At 41.7% G+C, this 17972-nt stretch overlaps 1 protein-coding gene and 1 long non-coding RNA gene across 2 annotated transcripts in view; one reads left to right on the top strand and one right to left on the bottom strand.

Annotated features, from left to right (window-relative positions):
* LOC144770605 (uncharacterized) overlaps positions 1-17972 on the bottom strand; it is a 186605-nt gene that overhangs the window by 89393 nt on the left and 79240 nt on the right. The gene's annotated exons all lie outside the window — the stretch shown is intronic.
* Positions 1-17972, top strand: part of PRR12 (proline rich 12) — a 602934-nt gene that overhangs the window by 543024 nt on the left and 41938 nt on the right. The gene's annotated exons all lie outside the window — the stretch shown is intronic.

Genomic DNA, 17972 nt, shown 5'->3' with positions numbered 1-17972 from the left:
TTCTATATTCGCAAACTAGGACTTTCGAATTGTTTTGTTTTTTTATAATAAAAAAATGCAATGCATGTAGTTGGGGTCAGGAACGCTGCTGTATTTTGGAGATGAGTTAGACACTATAAAAGGAATCGGCAGCTGCACTGCCCTGATATTTACAGTTGGAGGTCAGTTCTCCATTATGACATTGTTCGTTGAGGTGCTAAATGTTAGATAGTCTCACCTGTGTGTGTTACACACATGTTTAAAAGCTTATTTATTTATTCAAAGTTTTATATAGCGCGAACAAGATCCTTACAGATATCAGAGCGCTTCACAAAGACAGGGTAGGGGCAGTAGGAATGAACAGAGATAATGGAAGCAGTATAATAGTCACCGACATGGTAGGATAATAATAACATACATAAAACATATCAATATACAAACAGGTAAACAAGTAATATAAGATGGCACCAGTCATTGATCCCACTACAGAGGTGTTCAGGTACACCTTGGGTGTGTGGATGGCTTATACCAATGTCTTAGTGTAGAGAGAACACTGAGTGGGGGCATCGGGAGAGTGAATCAGTAAACCAAAGTGTATCATATATTGGTCGGTATTAAGAGAGTAGCGTAATAGTGTCCCCCATCAAGTAGAAGTATAGTGCCAAAGGACAAGGTGAACAGAGATACAGAGCAATGCAGAGTCTCTGATCCAGCACCTATAAGGTTCAGGAGATCTTGGCCAGAAGGATGGTTTTCACCTCTTTCTTGAAGAGTGCAGTGGAGGAGATAAGCCTGGTTTCAGGAGGGAGCGCATTCCAGATCCTGAGTGCCATTCCTGAGAAGGAGCGCTTGTATGTTTTCTCTTTCCGGAATCTACGAGGTTTCAGGAGTAGATTTTTTGTACTTCTATTGGATCTCGAACCTCCTGATATAGACAACTTTTGAGCGAGGTAGTTGGGTGCATTGTGGTGCACGGCCGCGTGTGTCATAACTGCAATTTTTAGCTGTATTCTAGCTTCAAAAGGCAGCCATTTTAGAGACTTTAAGTCTGGGGATATATGCGAGTGTTTTCTTGAGCCAGTAATGAGTCTCACGGCAGCGTTCAGGGAGGCTCTTAAGGGTGCTGTTGTGGATAGCGGGAGTCCGCTGAGGGCCACAATTCCGTAGTCTATTCGAGGGATGACTAGAGCTTGTACAGCAGTTTGGAAGTCTTCGGCAGGGAGGAAAGGTTTAATTTTCCTCAGTGTGTTGATTTGGAAATTAGCTCCTTTTGTGGCTTTGCTAACGTGCTGCTGCATGTTGAGCTTGGCGTCGAGTGTGATGCCTAGGGATTTCGCCGAATCCACGATGGTAGGTTGGACATTGAGTGCTGTTAGGTTATTGAGCCAGGTTTGGGTGGTGGAAATTTTCGCCGGGGGTGAGATGAGTAGGAACTCAGTTTTCAGAGCATTTAGTTTGAGGTGATTATCGGCCAGCCAAGATTGAGTGTTAATAAGTCTGGAGTTCAGATGTTTGATATCTTCCGTCGTCGGCGTACATATGGAATTGGACATTGGAAGCTTGGAGCAAGGTGGCGAGCGGTTCCATGACGAGGTTGAACAGTGTGGGGGAGAGGGAGGATCCTTGTGGGACACCTAGATCTGCAGGCACAGGTGTAGATAGCACATTGTCGATCTTGAACTTCTGAGACCGGTTGTGAAGGAAGGACGAAAACCATTTGAGAACAGTTCCCGATAGACCCATTCTAGTGCTTAGCAGCTCCAGCAAGTTCTCATGTTTGACCGTGTCAAATGCTGAAGAGAGGTCAAGAAGGATGAGGAGGCAGGACTCATTGCGATCAAGAATTTGGAGGGCGTCATCAATTATGTGTGTCATAGCTGTTTCCTTGCTATGTTTCGCTCGGAAGCCTGATTGATGAGGGTTGAGGAGGTCAAATTGATCAATGTGTTTTGTTAGTTGGAGTTGGACACATTTCTCCAGCAGTTTGGCCAGGGTGGGGATGTTGGTGATGGGTCGGTAATTGTTTAGGTCAGACGGATCAGCTGTAGGTTTCTTGAGTATAGGCGTGACTTGCCCCACCTTGAGGGAGTCTGGAATTAGGCCTTGTTGTAGGGAGCTATTGATGATTTTGGTCCAGAGAGGGAGGAGCAAGGGGATGAAGTCTTTTACAGCATTAGCAGGTAGGGGGTCTGTGAGGTGATTAGAGGGCTTCAAGGTGCGGAGAAGTTTGTGTATTGCTTCTTCCGGGTAGGTATCGAAGTACAGCCAGGATGCCTTGTTTTTAGGTTGATTGTTAGACATTCTGGTGTGGTTGGGGAATCGGCTTACATCCATGATGAGGTCATTTCTTATGTTGTCAGACTTTAGCTTAAAGAAAGCAGAGAAGGCTTCACAGTGTGGGGTGTCGCTTGTTGTGCTGTTTGATTGTAAGGGTTGTGTCTTTGTTTGGGTCTTGATTAGTTCGAACAGCTTTCTTGGCCTGTTTTTTGCTTGGTCCAACTGGCGGCTAAAGAAGTCCGACTTTGTGCGCTGTAGTGTAGTTCCTATCTTCCCAATAGGCTCTGCGCATTGGAATAATACCTACAGCAGTAAAGGCCTAGGCCAGACGTTAACTAGGTCTACTACTGTCGATACTAGACTTAAGTTTTGGGTTTGCCAGCGTAGCTCAGAGTTCGCTAGAAACTTTCTCGAATGTTCAAGGAGGAATTAACTTCCCTGATTAGACAAGAAGGGATTTAGTTTCTGACAACCATAGAACATGACAACTTTGCTCTCCCCTAATCAAGAGTCAATCTCGAGAGTCGTGTGAACAAAAGGCAAATTATTTTACTCAGTCAGTACGTGCATTCTTAGTCTCATCAGAATGTAGAGAAAAGGAAGAGACGGGCGTGTTCAATAAAAAGGTGTTATTTATTGATCAGTCTCTTTTCTCATACAAGAGAAATGGATCGATATTATTGCAATACTTATAGCTAAGTAAAGTGCATACATTAAAAGCAATAGTATAAAGTAATACTGTAAAAACATTGATATGGTTTCTAAGCCATAAGATGTTTTAAAATGAATAAAATATATTTACATACACATATACATTTGACTAAACGTACTCAACTGGTGTTTCTAGATACGCCTACCCCGTGTACCTGACCTAAGTCTAATACGTGGGCAGGAATAGAACGTTACAGTTTAAGTTAAGTTTGTTTTTGCCAAGTGAATAACTAAAGAATTCTCTGTGAGGGGTTATTCAGTTCTGTACCTGGAAGTTAGGATGAATGAGGAATGGTATCTCTTTCTCTGCTCTCGATATTCCAGGCTGCCTGCGAGGGCTACCCAGAAACGCCGGGGCTGGATTCTCGGCAGGAGAAAGCAGCGCGTCTCTCAGCGCGTCAGGAAGGCGGGGCTGCTGCCAGCGGGGTCTGCTCTGCTCTCGGCTTCGGCAAGTAAGGCTGCTCCGTCTCGTCACCACGCGTGTGTTTGCATAGGGCAAGATCGGTAATATTTATACCTTTAAGGTGCAGAGATTGACATAAGGATGGACATAGATACGTCAATAAAGATGTCAGACGACTTGCTCGTTAGCACATTCTTTTACTAAAGTTCTCGGTGAAATCAAAACAATGGCCGCAGGGTTTTGCCCAGGTTGTCATAGGTTTGATTTGTTATGAGAACTCCGTATGCCTTATCAGGGGCTGGAGGAATATCGCTTGTCTAATTAGATCGCAAGCGTTATGACCTAATCAGATAACACGTTCCTGTGCCGTAGTGTGACTGCGTCAGATAACGGTATCTGCATCATGGGGGTTTTCTGCCTCATGGGCTGACTGCTAGTTAACTTGTTGGTTTGTTTAACTAGAATAGGGTCAGGAATAGGGGGATCGATTCAGAACCGATAGGAATACATGACACCCACTCCACGCTAACTATGGACATATTTACTAATCTAGGCATAGTATAACATAGTACAACATACTATAGAGTAGTGTGTATACCTTACCACCCCAAAATACATTAATGCATTTTGAAATTTTCAAATATACTGAAAAAATTGCAGACATATATATATGGTATGCACTTAAGCTGTAGAAAAATGCCAAAGTAATCGCATATGTATACATTATTGCTTATTTGGTATATGAGAATTACACATGAAATGGTTTCTTACAGAAAAAAGTTTCGAGACCATTCCATCACAGAATAAAATATCTTTATGAACATGCCAGCGGGCAGCTAATGTCTATAAGCTATCTAAAATTTAGAAACCTTAGTTCTCTAAGAATAGTTCTTACTTTAAGCAGAAGATAGTGTCCCGAAAAATATGCAAGAATATTTGGGGCTGCTTGGTAAAAACTGCTGTCCGTGAACTGGAGCGAAAGTTCATGTGACTTTATTTTTAAAGTTGAAGGCCGAATTCAGGGAACGCCGTGTGCGAGCTTGCTCAAAAGTCTCTATTTCTGTTCGGGTGAGAACATCATATCATTTAGGCTTTCGAAAAAACTGTCAACAGCTTCCTGGGAAAGTTCCACTAACTCGGGAATAGGTGTAATCATGCATTCATGTGCATGATTGTCTCCATTGACATTCTGATTTGTATTACTGACAGAAGGTCGTACCTGTTCGATGCTGCTTTCATCTTGAACTTCACTACCCATCAATCGTAGTGGTGAAGCTTCCACGAATGCCGTCATCAGGATTGGTAGCCTTTGAGGGCAGCACAAAGCATGAACCTTGATCGGGCTCAACAATGTTTCTGCATCCATCGGCGCATCCGATTGTAGCGTCAGACAGGTGTCTAACACGCATTCTTCTCCGCATAGCAGACACCTCAATACAGGTAAAACACATCTTTGCCACATTGGTCGAAATGATAGAAACCAAGTCATGTTCAGGTCTCTAAGCCGGGAGAGTCCCAGGATTTTTGATATCCGGTCCCGGTATCCAATGGCTAGGATTGTTTCTTCCCTTGTCGCAAGAGTTTTGTCTGTGACATGGGTTGCCATAACGAAAAATAAGGACTAAGAATAGGATTCCTGCAATTAGTCCCAGGATCAGGGGAAGTCCGCCAAAAATCGAATGGACGAAATCTGGAAAAATACCCAGTATGGCTTTGAATGGTGTTAATGCCATCGAAAATACTGTCTTAAATACCTTTGAGACCCCATTGGTATCAGAAATATTTAAGATTTCATTCAGGATTTCCGCGAAATGTACGGGGGAATTAGTTGATAATAATGTATGTATCTCTGCAGTCGTCCTTGCGACTTGTAGATCATACGTTTCTTTTGATGACGAGAGCCTGGTAGGCGTCTGAAGAAGGACTGTTTTCATTCTGCTTAAAGTATCTATTCGAATAGAAGTAATTTTCAAATCGGGCCATGCCCTTGCCTCCCTGTCTGGGAAGGAGCTGGGGAACAATGAGCGTCCACAGCACTTGACCTTCGCAGTAGTAGTTACTAGATAAGGAGTCCCGGGCATAAGACTACAACATCTGCGGTCTACAATAAGAATGTAACTCCCATTATAGAGTCTTTGAAAGAATGGTTCTATTTCTGTTGCAGGTGCGCCTTGCTGGTGACATGAAAGGTTGTATGAATTCCCTTCACAGGCTCCATGCAAACTAATTCCGTTACACAGAAGCGTGCCGCTTAGTGACATCGCACAATTGTTGCCGCTAAGAAACACTTTCTGTCCTTTATTACTGACACATGCATGTGAATAGGGCAGGTTCCATGTTGTTTTAAGGTACCCCTTTCCCAATTTCTCGTACATGCCAGCCTGTATATATTTTTGGCAGTATTGAAACCTGAAGGTTGAGATTGGAATATTTATGATTCCATGTATTATCCATTCACTGACAGGTCGTTCTGACATTGTCATTGGTAATCTTTCTAGTTTTTCAATGCTCAAGATTGTATAATCAGCACCCTTTTGCGCCATACTGATTTGTCTATCAGTAAGGTTAAAGATTTGGAATAGTGACGTTGTGTTGATTAAACGCCAAGGCACATAGCCTGAACGCAGATTTTGTAACGTCCAGTAAAAAGCTGTACAATAGAACGCAATTGAGACTGACCGTGTTGTAATAACAGTAAGTCCTGCGATAATATATCGATTGCTGAAGACACAATGCTGTCCAAAGAAAAAATTCTGGAGGACAGAGTCATTAACCCATTGTCCACTACAGAAAGTGATTTTTCCAAATTAATACGGTCAATTTCCCGTATTCTCTCTGCTGTTTCAATTTGAGTAACCTTCCAGGCCTCATTATATGCTGCATATACAGAGGCTGCTATGAAACGCTTTTGACGCTGTTTGCGTGGTCCCAAAGTGAAATCACGCAAGTCAGCACCATCAGTAAGTAAAGTTAGGTGTTGCTTAATTTCTGCCAGTGTGGAGGTCTGTCGCCATTGAAGGCATAATTTGCCCACACTGTAGGTGGTTATTATCCCTGGGTGATGTCTTTGGGGATATCTAGGGTCTGGCCTGGTCATTTTGAACCCCTGTGTTTTGTTCAGGAATCTGTCTTGACAGTTATTAGTATCTGTTGGCCAGATCAACCACTGTTTCCAATCAGGATGTGTTCTGTTTTGGTTTAATATATGGTTTACGTCTATCTCTTAATCTGTAGAAGTGTTGCTAAACATTGTTGGCTTTGGAATAGACTGTTTATTTAAATCTTTGATTTTGGCTAGGCCAAGACAGGTGGTTTGTTGAACAGTGTCATTTAAAAATATCATTTGTTCTGGGATCATGCAGGCTCTAAACAAAGCTTCTACACCCTGTACTTGCCATTCTTTTGTACCCCAAACACTTTTCAATTCAACATTTTTGTCCCAATAATCAAATCCAAAAGTATTCATTTGTTCAAAAAATGAGTCTGAATATAACAATTTTGTGTTGGTTATCATGGTTTTGCTTCCTGTCCTGTTCGACAATTTAAAATAAAATGTTTCAGCATTACTTGTATTAAAACCTGAAAAATATGAATATTTGTCGTAAACGGTTCTTGAGCTCCCTTTTGGAGGTGTTGCACAATGTTCCCATTGATTATAATTTAAAACATTTCTAGGTTGTGCAGATCTATGTAAAAAGTGGTTACCATAGTGGTTATAGCAATACATACTGTCATAATTTGTAGAACCCTGCAAATAATCATGTTTGGTAAATTTAGCAGACATTACTAAGTCAGACATCCTATTATTAATGCTTTCGAAGTCCCAATCATCAGCAAATGAGTTTGGTTTTGCAAAGTCACTCAAGGAGATCTTAATTTGGTGTGGATATTTCAGGATCTCGACCGGACCATAAATTTCATAGTCAGTGTTGTCCCAGGCTACCCCACCAGGTATCGGATTGGCTGTGAAGTTGGCTGAAGAAAGTTCTCTTTTCTCGACGTGTGAAGATGTGTGTGGTTTGAGGATCAAGTTGATTTTCTGACTTGCTGTGTCCATTTTAGCATATTTTCCCTCAATGAAGCGTCCCAATGTTAGTATCATGATGAGCCAAAGTATGAGGATAAATGCACCAAAACCCACCCAAAATTCAATCCATGGAGAAATCAGATATGTTTCTTTTAGTTGTTTCAAAAGTTCCTTAGATTTATCTTTAAAGGTTTTCAATGATGGCTGTGTCTTTGATTCACTGAGGCTTTCAGAGGAATCATCGAAGTTTATGAAGTAGCCGGATGCAGTTCTGTCAATTGTTCCAATTGGTTCAGGATTTCTGTTTCTTGCATTTTCACTTGGTACTTCAGTATAGATTGGTGTGTCTCTGCTAAATGTTTTTATTTGGGTTTTCAGAGGTCTGAGTTCTATTGCATTGTTGCATAGTCCTTGTTGTTCTTCTGTAGGCGTTTCGAATGTGATGAGCCTCTTCGTTAGGACCTCTGTACTGGTAGCAAACCTTGGTGTTCTGCTACTTATTGGGAGTCCACTTGGCCTACTGTTTGTTATCGGCCACATGTTGTGGTTTTACCAGGTCGATGGATACAACTCGGTTCTCCTTTTTACCAGCAAGTGGCGGTAGTACAACTAATCTTGTCCCGTTGACAGACAAGACAGGAACTGCTTTTCTGTAAGAAGGCCCAAATTCCTTCTTTACCGCGATCTTTTCCCTGACTAGATCCCCGACTTTTGGAATCCAGACAGGTATTGCTGGGACAGGTGGTGGTTCTTCAGTGGTTGTTGGCTGTTGTTTCAACTTTATGTTGCTCAGGTCTTTTCTTGTTTTGTTTAAGTCCTGCAAAATAGCCAAACGGTCTTTGATATCAAAGGTTTTTTCTTTCACCACTGAAGTCTGACTATCAATGTCAGAGATGATCATCCTAGTTCCAAATAATAATTCGTACGCACTGAATCCCTTCAGAGAATTTCTTGGCAAGTTATTGAGACTACGTTGGACACTTATTAGATGTTTGACCCACCCAGCTCCCGAACCTAATATCCTTTCCGCTATAGATTGCTTTATGCCTTGGTTTTTTCTTTACACCATCCCGTACCCTCAGGAAGGAAGTGAGAAGATTCCCGCTGGGCTGTGCTCATTTGGTCATTTTTTCCCATCAGGCTGTAGGGCTTGAGTGAAAAAAAAATGGTCAAACGTAGCATGCTCTTAGCGTATATGCCATTTAGACTCGCAAATCTTTGTATAACAGTCCGGACGTCAGCCGAGTGCTGGTGATCTACATTATAAGTGGAACTAGCCTGTATATGTTAATCGCAACCCTTCCTTTTTACTCCTGATTTTTTCTGGAGTAGAACGACGAGCTATTAAACTGTTTCTTTCCCCACTGCGATCTCTGTTGCAGTTTGGGCAGTTTTTTACAAACATGGTATGACGCAGGCTCATGCCTGGCCACCAGTACCTTGATTGTAATTCTTCCAGAGAATCTTTTAGTTTAAGGTGTCTGAGACCCTCGCCCATATGTGCGTCTGCGATTAACAAGTTTCTCCTGTCCATGTTTGGAATCACCCTATCCCCCACTCCAGGGATTCGAGCAAAAGGGACGGAGTTTGCATCGATTATGTATGTATAATTGAGTGGATAGTTGATCGGTAACGCTGAGCAGTCGCCTTTTGATGACGTTTTCACCGCCAGCACTGTTTCACCGTCAATGTATTTTAATGTACGCTTTTTTCGAACTACGGGAGCCGATTTAGTGGCTGCCGCTGCGGCTGTTTCAGCCAATGAATTCCCTACAACTTGAACGCCATCACGCTGATGACTCAGTGAGTGAGTCACGTGAGTCTTTGGTAGTTCTTTTTGTAAAAGAGCTATTTGTTCCCAGAGCAGTTTCTGCTTTATTGGTGCATCTGTGTCATCCTTGTAACCGTTTTGAATCCATGCCTGCAAATCGCTGTTATATGTTTTGACGCAGTAATATGAATCTGACACTATAAGTGTCGGGAATTCGCGATCCGCATTATCTAGCGCCATTTTCAATGCTATTATTTCAGTTTGTTTTTCTGAATTAGTTTCTACTGAGTGTGATTTTGTTAATAGAGGTTTTAGTTTACCTCCGCGCCACACTTCTTTTGTAATCTCACATGTGGGGTTGTATGCCTGTTCTCCCCAAACGGAGGGTTGAGCATGTCCGTCTGTATAGATTACACAGGCGTAATGTCGTAAGGGCAGAATGTCGGATGGCAGAGGGTATGTTTTTTCATATTCTAGATTTTTCAATTCTTCTAGTTCTGGATCAAAGTAGTAGTATACTTTGTCCGTTGTGATAGAATTCACCCATTGTATCCATTCCGGATTCAATGCTGTTGTTGGTAAATTCCACGGTGTTGTTAGTGCCTCAAAGGCTGATTTTGCTGTTCTGACTGTGATATGTCTACCGTCCGCTTGATCTTTCTCTCTAGCTATTGCGGTTTGAACTGCATGAACAATTTTTTCTTTGTTGCTGAATTTCTGTTCAGCTTCTGTGTACGAGTGTGATTTGAATGCAATTGGTACCTTTTCTCCCTCATTAGAGGTCAGGTATGTGAATCCGCATCTCCCTGGGATGACTCGAATCACAAGATTGCGTGTGTTATCACGTGTTTCTAATTTTGTTTTAATTAGCATGTCTGTTTGTAAGGATCTCAAAATTTCTGTGTGTATTTGAGTCCAATTGGATCTTTTAAAATCTGGTTTAATTAGATCATAAAGGGGTTTGACCCTTTCTGCGTAATTTGCAATGTATGTTCTTCCGAAATTTAGGAAGCCTAGAATTGACTGTAAGTTTTTTAGTGTTCTAGGTGCTTGGAGTACGGCACATTTCTCTAGGAAATTGTCAGCCAGGCTTTTGCCTTCACTTGATAATTCATATCCTAAAAACAGGACTTTCAGATGGGCAATTCTGGATTTTTTAAAGTTGAATTTGTAACCCTCTGCTGCGAACCCAAGTATTATGGTGTTCACTCTCTTCAAGTGAGTATCCAAGTCCTCATCTGTTAAGTATATGTCATCGACATAAGATAATGCTTCATCATCATATAGTTGTAGTAATTCTGTTACTCTCGCTGAGAATACCCCCGGGCTGTTCTTGTACCCCTGGGCTAACCGACAGAATTGTTTTTGAGTGCCATTCACTGAGAATGCAGTTAAATATCTGCTCTCTGGTGCTATGTTTTGACAAAAGAATCCATTGGAGATGTCCAAGGTTGTTTTGTATTTTTTGCGCACTATGTTATTCATTAGTGCAGCACTGTGTGAGTTTTGCACTGCAAAAGTTTTGCAACATGTGTTAAGGTGTCGGTAATCCAAAACTAGACGATATGAATTGTCTGGTTTGGAGACCGGAAACAAAGGATTGTTCATTTGTGAGGTGCAAGTTTCAATCACCCCCTGGTATTCTAGCTGATCTAGTATTTCATTTACCTGTTTTTTAGCTTCTTGCTTAATTGGGTACTGCCTTTGTGCAGTAGGTTGTGATTTTAACTGGATTTTGTGAGGAGGAGAATCCTCATCCCATCCTACATGATTTTTATATAAAGCAGGTGCTAGAGCCACTGCCCACTTTCTAGCAAGTGTGTATTTTTTATGAATTGGAATTTGGTTTGAGAAGGCAGGCATAATTACTTCTTCGCCATGAGGGCACTCCCTGACAAACTCTGGTGGCCAGTCTTTTTCAGCTAGAAGGATGTCATAACCCTTGGAGAGGTTATCCCAAAATAGTCCCCTTATTTTCCTAGTCTTATCTCCCTCTATACGTAATGTTATCTCGTATATCTTGTGAGGTTTGCTAACCCTGGTGTCTGCAGTTTCCACTTGAAGATATTCATTCGTGTCCACTGTCTCCAGATGATTCATAAGGACTTTGCGAGCTATGCTCACTTCTGCTGCGCTGTCTAGCATTGTCTGAGCCCACTCTCCGTTTTTCAGTTGTGTCCTCAGTATTCTCGGCATTGTTAACTACCTTGATACTGGCTACCTTCTTTTTTGGAAATTGTAATTTCTTTTTTAGTTGAGCAGGTTCCTTGTCTTTGGACTTGGCGTGCTCTTCTCTTTGTTCTGATCGTCCTCTTCTTTCCGATTTCTGCGAGGAATTCTGAAAAGATTGAGAGGGACGCGTATCAATGTCTTTATCTATCAGGTTTTTTAATATTATCCCTATTTCTAAGGTTATATCTTTTCCCAGAGGGGTCACTCTGGGGTGACCTGTGTCTCTGGTTCGGAGATTTCTCTCTTCGCCTAGGAGACCTTCCTCGGGACTGGAATTTCTTTTCTTTAGGATTGGATTGTTTGTTTCCATCCCAGTTCTTTTTGGTGAATTATTATTAAAAAATATTTTTCTGGACTTTCAGTCAGTTGCGGTTTTACTGGTATTCCACCTAAACTGTCTCTACCTAGTTCCTCATAGGATTTTTCTATGATTCTGGCTATTTCAGCTGGTTGGTCTGCTATATCTGTCTCTTTTAACCTCTGGCGGATCGCCACGTTTGCTGCTTCACCTTTTATGTTGGCTAATAGTATAGCCGAGACCTGCTTGAAGTCTTTTAGTAATTTCATACCAAGAGTTAAAGCGGGTTCTGGACCATATTCGTCTTGAATTTGTTTTAGCACATCTGGTATCACCGAAATGGATGGAACACCGTGCGTTTTTGTGTAGATGGAAGCAAAGACTGTACCCCAAGTGTCACAGTCCTCAATGTGTGGTGCGATTCCCATTGGAAGACAGATAGTCAGAATCCTGTGTTTTTCTAGCGGGGTGGTGTCAGGAAACACCGCCTCTATTTGGGTAATTTTCTGTGCCAACCAGAATGGTATTTGTTCCCGTTTAGCCGGTACTTTACCTAGGCAAGACTGGATGTTCTGTGGTGTAATTTTATTTGTGTTCCCCTGGTGAGGGGTCAGCTGTGGAAGTTTAATCGCTGGCTGTATTGTTGAAGTCCGCATCACATACTGTACTAATTGTCTATGAATTTTTATTAATTGTTTTAGCTGTGTTAACAGCTCTGCTGCAGACATTCCATTGATGTCTGGATGTGGTGTGTATCCGGCTAGGACCGGCCACGTTGCTCCTGGTCTACCTAAAGGACCGAGCCTGGTGATGTGATTATTATGTTTTAGGGCGCCATCAAATAGGAGCAAATGCTCTTGGAATTTGAGTGGTACTTCCACCTCCTCGAATGGAGTGTACTCATTAGGAGGTTCCTCTATTTTGTAATAGTGGAAGTACTTTGTTACAGCATTAGCTGCTGGAAAATGTATCCATGAATAATATACCTCTGTCTGCCGATATTCGTGTGCCTCAATTACGAATATGACTGTGCCACCTCTAGGTGTCAGTCCATTTTCTATAAGCTTTAAGGTTATAGATTTCCTTTTGATGACCGGGATGAGTATTATCTCCGGGTCAGCGTCTTGCAGTGCAGTATCAGCTGCTGCGATTTCAGCTGCTAATCTAACTGCCTCTCTTTCTTCTTCATTGTCTGACATTTTACTGTCAGGATGGTTATTTTGTTTGTTTGCAGATCAGGTTTCTTATGGAAACAACGATTAGATGCACAATATTTTGGAACTGTTTATCCTTCAACGTTGACTATACCAAGAACCATACATAGGAGTTCCCTCCTGCGAGGTTTTGGAGGATATAACCTTTCACCCACTCCAGACGTCTTTGGAGTATAATGGGAAAAGGGGTCTGAGTGAGAAAGCACGACTGAGTTACTCTAAATGTCTTACGTTCGTTTTATCGCCCTTTCCAAATGCGTTGGGCGCCATGTAGTGTAGTTCCTATCTTCCCAATAGGCTCTGCGCATTGGAATAATACCTACAGCAGTAAAGGCCTAGGCCAGACGTTAACTAGGTCTACTACTGTCGATACTAGACTTAAGTTTTGGGTTTGCCAGCGTAGCTCAGAGTTCGCTAGAAACTTTCTTGAATGTTCAAGGAGGAATTAACTTCCCTGATTAGACAAGAAGGGATTTAGTTTCTGACAACCCTAGAACATGACAACTTTGCTCTCCCCTAATCAAGAGTCAATCTCGAGAGTCGTGTGAACAAAAGGCAAATTATTTTACTCAGTCAGTACGTGCATTCTTAGTCTCATCAGAATGTAGAGAAAAGGAAGAGACGGGCGTGTTCAATAAAAAGGTGTTATTTATTGATCAGTCTCTTTTCTCATACAAGAGAAATGGATCGATATTATTGCAATACTTATAGCTAAGTAAAGTGCATACATTAAAAGCAATAGTATAAAGTAATACTGTAAAAACATTGATATGGTTTCTAAGCCATAAGATGTTTTAAAATGAATAAAATATATTTACATACACATATACATTTGACTAAACGTACTCAACTGGTGTTTCTAGATACGCCTACCCCGTGTACCTGACCTAAGTCTAATACGTGGGCGGGAATAGAACGTTACAGTTTAAGTTAAGTTTGTTTTTGCCAAGTGAATAACTAAAGAATTCTCTGTGAGGGGTTATTCAGTTCTGTACCTGGAAGTTAGGATGAATGAGGAATGGTATCTCTTTCTCTGCTCTCGATATTCCAGGCTGCCTGCGAGGGCTACCCAGAAACGCCGGGGCTGGATTCTCGGCAGGAGAAAGCAGCGCGTCTCTCAGCGCGTCAGGAAGGCGGGGCTGCTGCCAGCGGGGTCTGCTCTGCTCTCGGCTTCGGCAAGTATGGCTGCTCCGTATCGTCACCACGCGTGTGTCTGCATAGGGCAAGATCGGTAATATTTATACCTTTAAGGTGCCGAGATTGACGTAAGGATGGACATAGATACGTCAATAAAGCTGTCATACGACTTGCTCGTTAGCACATTCTTTTACTAAAGTTCTCGGTGAAATCAAAACAATGGCCGCAGGGTTTTGCCCAGGTTGTCATAGGTTTGATTTGTTATGAGAACTCCGTATGCCTTATCAGGGGCTGGAGGAATATCGCTTGTCTAATTAGATCGCAAGCGTTATGACCTAATCAGATAACACGTTCCTGTGCCGTAGTGTGACTGCGTCAGATAACGGTATCTGCATCATGGGGGTTTTCTGCCTCATGGGCTGACTGCTAGTTAACTTGTTGGTTTGTTTAACTAGAATAGGGTCAGGAATAGGGGGATCGATTCAGAACCGATAGGAATACATGACAGCGCTTTATTTTCCTGAAGTAGGCATTTCTCTTGTTCTTAAGCCTTTTGAGGTGCAGTGCTGAAGGGTCCGATCTCCAGGTTCGCTCTGCCATTCGCATAGTACACCTGTCGTCATTGAGTCTATCGTCATACCAGGGGTTAGAAATTTTGGTGGAGACTCTCTTCAGCTGCAGTGGGGCGACTTCATTGACTATTGTATTCATAGAGTCAAGGTAGTGGTCGGTCAGTGATTGAACATCCGAGGCACCTGAGGGGGGAAGGAGGAGATTGCCGATGTGTGGAGGCAGGGTAGAGGGGTTAAGATTCTTCATGTCCCTTTTCCATGTTTTGGATTTGATTGGTTGAGCCGGGTTAGGTTTAACTTTTTCATTGATAAAGAAGGTGATAATGAGGTGATCTGACCAGTCGCAGGGTTGGATCGCCTCCAGTTGTGTAGAGTTCTCTTTGGCGATGATGAGATCGAGTATCGAGCCTTTGTCGTGTGTTGGTCTATCGCATATTTGGGTGAGGTCAAGCGCATTAAGGAAAGTTTTGAGACTATTCACCACTGTGTCTTTCTGATCGTTCCAGTGGAGATTGAAGTCACCCAGGTAGACTTGGGTGGTCTGCCGACCAGCATTGGAAGTGATCATGTCCATGAGTTGTTGGGTGAATATGAGATTGTCACCAGGCGGGTGATAGATGAGATGTAAAGCACAAACTTGTTTGCCCTCGCTGGTGATGTCGAGGCAGAGGAGTTCACAGGAGGAAAGGGAGGGGGAGTTGACTTTAGTAACGGAAAGCTTTTTGACGGGTTGGAAGTAGTCCACCTCTCTTCAGGCTGTAGTGTCTGGATTTCTATTATGTGTTCACTTAAAAAGCTAATTAAATCTAGAAATTGAATTAATGAAAATCTAAGGACAAGAACCATTTGTCTCAAACCTTTTGAGTTTAATGGAGGAAAACCAATCTGATAAAGATGTAGTGGAGCAAAACTGATCTGATAAAGATGCAAAATTGCTCTGCTCCTTTAGTCAGCTGCACCATTATTTCACTATCCCCTGCAGTAGCAGTACGGCTGGTTTTCTTTCATTGGTCCTGTGATCAGGATTTGCGAGCACCTGACTCTGCACACATTCTGACTTTGTCAACAGGAATTATTTTTCCAAATATTTTTTTTTCTGTTTTCACTCAACCTCATTAGAGACTGAACTGATTTTCTATAATTATGACAGATTTTCTGAAAGAGAAAAGAAGGCAAATGCCATCATTTTCTACGTGTTGTCTGCCTACCATACTCCACACTGTGAAAGAAGTATCTTTCATTCTCAAAGATTTCTTTCATGACATTTAAGACAGGGTATAAACGTGAAATAGCGGCGGACTGGAAGAAACTTAGTGTCAAGAAATCAAAGAGCAGAGCTTTGAGATGTCTAGAGGATCTAAGAAGAGGCGTTGTCAACCTTTGAGGACCTCCCAACTCCGCATGTGGGAGATAAAAAAAAAATACAAAATGGTAAAGCCAGTAGGTCTGAATTGTATTTTCATTTTTTAGGCAGACCTAATGACTTTGACAAAGCTGTGAAGTACTGATTTGATGGTAGGACCCTATTTAATGTTGTAGAAAACTAAGGATATAACTTTGAGGCATACTTCAACATGAAACTACCCTGCTTTAATACACATGCAGAAGTGCCAAAACCTACCTACAAGACATATACACTGTTGCTGATTCGTTATAGATGGCTATTACATGGAATATAGAACGTGTTAATGGACTGTTTGGATGGGACCTTGGGGTGGCGTTCCATGTGCAACAGTTGCTGTTTGGTGCCTGTGCTGGTGGAATCCCTCATGCTTACACTTGCACCAGTAAAGAGATTTAGATCTACCCTTGGAAAGTTGCTTTTCTTTAATGGCTAGAAGTTGATCGGAACTTCACTAAACAGAAGTCTAACTTGCTAGCCTTCCACAACGATGGATTTTAGGACGAGGAGCACCTGTTATTCTATCCTGTCGTTTTCAGATTGAGTATCACAAGGGAAGTTACTCGCACAAGTGAAGTGCAATTCCTTTTCACAGCAATACCTATGCTCGCATTGGATGAAAGTCGCATCATCCCTCCCATTATGGGATCGACTCTCTGGTGAGGAGTGTGAGGCAGATGCAGCTCACCTTGCAAGATGTGTTATCTTGCTTTTGAATTCATGTTTAATAGATTGAAACAACTTGCGTTGAATCCCATTTATTGCATTCTCCGATGTGCATGGCAGGAGCATTTTAGATTGAGATGAAGCAAAGGATGAGTAATAGGACTATGGTGTTCTAAATATCAAAACAGATTGAAACAATTCTTTTGAAATAAATTTTCTCCGATGCGCACAATGGTGCCACCCTGGGAGGATAAAGTTTTGTATTTATTTTTAATTTAATATTATTACGTTATTCTAAAAAGGAGGTTACTAGTTGGTGTGTCTCACCACTGTTAGTGTTTCTTATATGAACACCATTTTGTGCAAGAGTCTCTTCATAGCTGCAACTCACACCACCAGAATCTTTTGTTCTGGCTCCAACAACTAGGCCTGTATATTGCCTAGATACATTAAGACACTTCACTATTAAGCGAGTGTGGGCATTGATCTTTGTTGAACATTATTCTGTTTAGCATCATCATTCCGACTCTGTTTCTTGCAGTGTCTTCCATTGAACTTGCAACAATATAAAGAGGGATTGGAAGCAATTGATGAGAGCATTTGTTCTGAGTGTCATTATTGAAGCGTTATCTAGGTCTAGAGTGTAGTAATGCGCTTTACATTTATGTAAAGTGAAAGTAGCGGTACCAGTAAGGGAATGTGATGCAACTACTGCAGATGAAAATGTTAGTGTTACAGTCCTAAGAAAAAGTTGTTTTAGAAAGGTTGCAAACACCGACAGCGTATAATTGCGAAGGATTTACAGAAAAAATTATAATGGACCAATTCATTTAGAGTCTTAATTCCAGGAAAGTAAAAGAACATCTTTTAACTATGGAGGATCCTATTTTCGAAAAGGCTGTGCCGATAGCTTGTAGAGTGGAGAATGCCTCATTATACACAAAGGAAAGAAATGTTTCTAACATCAAGAATAACTCAAAATAGGATTAGCATAAACCATTCAAAATTGACTCAGCCTGTAAGCAGAGAGAAAAAAAACATAGTGATAAAGACAACAAATATTATTGGTGCAGGCCAAAAGGGCATATGGCAATAGCAAAACATTGTCAAATCAGCGTTATCTGACCCCTTCGGCCCCAATACGAGCATCGTACCAACACCTGTACATACTTCATTTTGCGTCTGAGATTTGCACCAAATCTCTTCCATGTCTACACCAGTAGTAATGCCGATGGTGAAAGAAGAGAATCTCGTACTGATACTGATATCTGACGCAGTCCGAC

Source organism: Lissotriton helveticus, chromosome 7, assembly GCF_964261635.1.
Source record: "Lissotriton helveticus chromosome 7, aLisHel1.1, whole genome shotgun sequence".
In the NCBI taxonomy this organism is placed as follows: Eukaryota; Metazoa; Chordata; class Amphibia; order Caudata; family Salamandridae; genus Lissotriton; species Lissotriton helveticus.
This window is presented reverse-complemented; position numbering and strand designations above follow the sequence as displayed.